The following is a 5488-nucleotide window of genomic DNA, read 5'->3' on the forward strand; positions in this document are numbered from 1 at the left end:
ACAGTTCATGAACCCCTGAACTCTACCTTGTTATTCCTCTTTTGCACTATTTTATTTATTTTTTTGGTAATGTGGTAATTTTTACATCATGCACTGTACTGCTGCTGCAAAACAACAAATTCCACAACATATGTCAGTGATAATAAATCTGATTCTGATTCCAATTCTTATTCTGAGCATCCTATCCTTCCAGCTATATCGTTTACTTGCCATACTTCTGGAAGGACAATTCACTTTCAATCACTGGTACAAAATACATGATTGAATATTGGTTGCTGGTTGTACTCATTTCTGCATATTCTTCCCCATTAACATCAATGAATCTAAATGTATGGAAGTGAATATACTTCGCAGACATTTGTACTAGGAAATCATTCAATAGTCTTATAACAGTGGGGTAGAAGCTGTCCTTGAGCCTGGTGATACATGCTTTCAGGCTTTTGTATCTTCTGCCTGATGGGGGGGGGGAGAAGAGAGAATGTCTGGGGGTGGGGGGAGTCTTTGATTATACTGGCTGCTTTGCTGAGGCAGCAAGAAGTATAGACAGAGTCTGTGGAGGGGTTTCGTGATGTTGCTGAGCTGCATCCACAACTCTCTGCAGTTTCTCGTGGTCACGGGCAGAGCAGTTTGCCATACCAAGCCGTGATGCACCTGGATAGGATGCTTTCTATGGTGCATTAATAAAAATTGATGAGGGACTAAGGGGACATGCCAAATTTCTTTAGCCTCCTGAGGAAGTAGAGGCACTGGTGAGCTTTCTTGGCCGTGGTGTCTCTGTGGTTGGACCAGGACAGGCTATTGGTGATGTTCACTCCTAGGAACTTGAAGCTCTCAACCCTCTTGACCTCAGCACTGTTGATGTAGACATGTCCCCATTCCTGAAGTCAATGACTAGCTCTTGAGTTTTTCTGACATTGAGGGAAAGGTTGTTGTCATGACACCATGTCACTAGGCTCTCAATCTCCTTCCTGTACTCTGACTCATTGTTATTTGAGATACGGCCCACTATGGTGGTATCATCTGCAAACTTGTAGATGGAATTAGAACAGAATCTGGCCACGCAGTCATGAGTGTCTAGGGAGTAGAGTAGAGGGCTGAGGACACAGCCTTGTGGGGCACCAGTGTAGAGAATAATCATGCCGGAGGTGTTGCTGCCTATCCTTACTGAATGCAGTCTGTTGGTCAGAAAGTCAAGGATCCAGTTGCAAATGGAGATATTGAGTCCCAGGTTTCGGAGTCTGGTGATGAGTTTGCTTGGAATTATATTATTGAAGGTGGAGCTGTAGTCAATAAACGTAGGTGTCTTTATTGTTCACATGCTCCAGAGATGAGTGTAGGGCCAGGGAGATGGCATCTGCCGTAGGCCTGAATCGACAGTAGGTGAATTGCAGTGGGTGGAGGTTTACTGGGAGGTTGGAGTTAATGCGTGCCATGACCAGCTTCTCGAAGCACTTCATGATGGTGGATGTCAGAGCTACTGGACAGCAGCCATTAGGCACATTACCTTGTTTTTCTTAGGTACTGGGATTATAGTGTCTTCTTAAAGCGGGTGGGAACCTCAGATTGAAGGAAGGAGAGGTTAAAAATGTCTGCAAATAACCCCACCAGCTGACCGGCACAGGATCCAAGGACATAGCCAGGGACATCATTCGGGAGATGGATCTTAAGTTCACAATGGTGACTATAGGTTCAGGTCCATTGGATGCTGTTTGGGTGGGTGGTGAGATACCAATCCCCTTCTATTCAAAACAGGCATAGAATGTGTAGACTTGTATTTTAGTAAGCTATTTTTGCATTCAGCCTCTGTACCTTTATAATTGATATCTATTACCTACTTCTGGATGCGAGCAACACTCTACATTTTTATGTCAAATTATTTGATCCTAATTTTCATTCTATTTTTGCTTTTTATTGTTTTTGTCAGTTGACTGCTAGTCTATATAGCGTGAAGGGATAGCACATGTTAAATATAGGGAACTAGCTATTGTGTATTGGACTTTCTGAAACGGAATTATGCTGATGGTCTACTGAACTATGATACGTGGTCTGTTGTATTGTTACAGAAAATGATGATATTTATATAGATCAATACTTTGATAATTATTTACTGTTACTCTTTTTATTAGACAGCCCATTAAGATCAAGGATGACTTATTAAATTCTGATTTTGTCAATTCTGCAGGGGGTTAATTTGGCCAAAAAGCATTGATGCCCTTTTCGCTCTGTCATTGGAGATTCCTGTTCTTCCAGGATGGAGCAGGTGGTGACTGACAGGGAGGGTGCGTGTTCATTTGTGAGGTGGACTGCTCCTGTTGCTGTTTATGCAGAGCCTCTTGTGTTTTCCTGAGATGTTCGCCTCAATATTCTCAGTACCATCCCAATGCTCCTCTCCATTTTGAACAGTCAAGGGCCTAGAAATTCCCAGGAGCCAATATGATATGATAAATTTCTTTAAGGGCCTTTGAGCACATTCTTGACTCTTTCCTTCTGTCTGTCTTGTGATCTCTTCTCATGATAGAGCTGGAACAGCTCGCCTGTATGGGAGTCTGATGTCAGACAGACGAGGCCTGCCCAACATAGCTGACTGAGTGTAACTAGGGTCTTAATAAAGAGGATGTTGGCCTAGGAGACATTAGTTTACTTGCCCGTCCAGTGAATTTGGAGGAGTTTGTGGAGATAGCATTGGTGCTTTTTCTCCAATACCTTGAGATGCCTGCTGTAGGTAATCTAGTCTCAGAAGCATAGGGCAGGATCATTGAGCAGGGATCACGGTTACCTAGGAAACCATAAGTATGAGACTTTGATCTTCAAGTACCTTTTTTGTCGACTGGCCAAAGGCTGTGTTGGTGCTTTGAAGATGAATTTAACCTGTCATAGTTTGGATTTTTGGAGAAAAGAATCATACAAGTTGTTCTTTCTCTTTATATCCTGTTTCTTTCCTTAAGTATGGATTGTTACTGGTTGAATTATTATTTGAAATCAAATAATGATGCACCAATTAAAGATCAGAGATTTTAGATTAGAATTTCTACTTAGGATCAGTCCTATGCACTACATTATATTTAAATAACTGAAATTAAAATAGAAAATGCTGGAAACACTCAGCAGGTAAGGTAGCTCATGCGGCGCAAGAAGGGTAGGAATAATCTTTCAGGTCAATGGCTTTTCGTCAGAACCCCAGAACTCAGAAGGGTCATTGACCTGAAATGATAACCTTACATTCTCTACAGACCCACAGACACAACTCGGACTGATGAATATTTATAGCATTTACTACCTTTGATTCAGATTTCCTGCGTCAGTAATATTTTCCTTTTTAATGAAATCCTGAACTGATTGAACAACCCTGCTAGAACAAATGTAAATAAATCTTCATTATCAGCCAGGAGTTAATGTAAATTGCTTTTTGCAGTTACAGAACTATTGGTTGAATAATATCACTTCAGTCAACATTTTTGTTAATAAAAGATAAATTCATAATGTTTATTTAATGGTAAAGTAATGTTTCTGTGCAATCTAATAAGAGCCATTTTAAATTGCCAGTAATGAATTCCTTGGCTTTTTGGTCCTCTGTAAACTGGAAACATTTAATAATAAATTCACTAAAAGCTATTTAAACCTGGATTCTTCCTTAATGTATATACAGGAGATGTACATGCATGTACAGCAGTTGGATAAAAAACAGAAGAAGTGTTAGTGTTTATACTACTGGTTGTCTTTTTCTAAGTCTGAAAATCATTCAGTTTTACGAATCCTGTGGGACATCATGAAACTAAACCTGTAGTAAGTTTCCATAATATCTATGAAAAAATATGACATGCTGACAACTTTGAGAATCTCTTGGCATAATATTGTCAGTCTCAATGTGCAAATGGACAGAAGACAGTACACCAAATAGCTGGCTTCCACAAAAGAACAAAAATAGTAAATAGAAGAAGCACATGTGCTCAACGTTTTGTATCTATTTTTCTTAGTTATTTTAAAATGTTTGTAAGAACTTTACATTTATCATTCTAAATATGTGTGAATATTTGATGCTTACTTCATAACTTGTATGTAAGTTACTGAACTGATCTATTTAAGTTAACACGTTAAGCTCCAAATATTAAAAAGATGCTTAACATCAATTTGCAGATAGTTTTATCCTTTTTCATGCAGTAATATTCATTTTTGCACATCTTTTCTATCATCACAACTTTATACAGAGTATGGGAATCACTTCCAGAAGCTTTTCTCCAGTACAATCAGAAAGAGTAAATGCTGGACAACTCCACATAGTTCATCACCTTTGCTTCCAACTTCCACCCTGCCCTCAGATTCACTTGGACCATCTCCAACACCTCTCTCCCCTTTCTGGATTCTCTCGGTGTCTCCATCCTCCAGAGACAGATTGACCATGAACATCTTCTACAAACCCACTGACTTCCACAGTTACCTTGACTACACCTCTTCTCACCCTGTCACTTGTAAGGACACCATTCCCTTCTCCCAGTTCCTCTGCCTCTGCTGAATTTGTTCCCATTCTAGGACATCAGAGGTATCCTCCTTTTTCAGTAACCAGGGATTCCCTTCCATCATCATCAATGCTGCTCTTACCCATATATCCTCCACTTCCCGCACATCTGCCCTCACCTACCACCCCATAAGCCCTAGCATGCAACACATCATTCTCTGCAACTTCTGCCACCTCCAATAGGATCCTACCACCAGGCACATCCTCCCCTCCCCCCACCCCTGCTTTTCGCAGGGACCATGCTCTCCCTGACTCCCTTGTCCACTCGTCCCTCCCCACTAATACCACCCCCGGGCACTTAAGCCTGAAAATGCACCAAGTGCTTCACCTGTCCTTACACCTCCTTCCTCACCACCATTCAGGGTCCCAGCCAATCCTTCCAGGTGAGGCAGTGCTTCACCTGTGAGTCTGAGGGGGTCATTTATTGCATCCAGTGCTCCCGGTGCTGCCTCCTCTACATTGGTGAGACCCGACGCAGATTGGGTGACCGCTTCATTGAGCAACTTCCCTCCGTCCGCCGCAACAGCCAGGACCTCCCGGTGACCACTCACTTCAATTCCACATCCCACTCCCATACTGACATGTCGATCCATGGCCTCCTCTACTGCCACATTGAGGCCAGACGCAGGTTGGAGGAACAACACCTCACATTCCACCTTGGGAGTCTCCAATCTGATGGCCTCAACATCGATTTCTCTAACTTCCGGTAACCCCACCTCTTCTTTTTCTCCTCCCCCCCCCCCCCCCCCCCACCTTTGTCTTCCCTTATTCCTGTGGCTCCCTTCCCCTGCCTTGATGACCTGCCCATCTCCTCTCGTCCCCTCCTCCATCCTATATTCCATGGTCCACTGCCCTCTCCTACTGGATTCCTTCTTCTTCAACCCTTTGCCTCTTCCACCTATCACCTCTCAGCTTATTACACATCCCCCCCCCCACCCACTTACCTTCCCCCTCTCACCTGGACCCGCCTATCAC

This window comes from Pristis pectinata, chromosome 1, assembly GCF_009764475.1.
Source record: "Pristis pectinata isolate sPriPec2 chromosome 1, sPriPec2.1.pri, whole genome shotgun sequence".
Lineage (NCBI taxonomy): Eukaryota > Metazoa > Chordata > Chondrichthyes > Rhinopristiformes > Pristidae > Pristis > Pristis pectinata.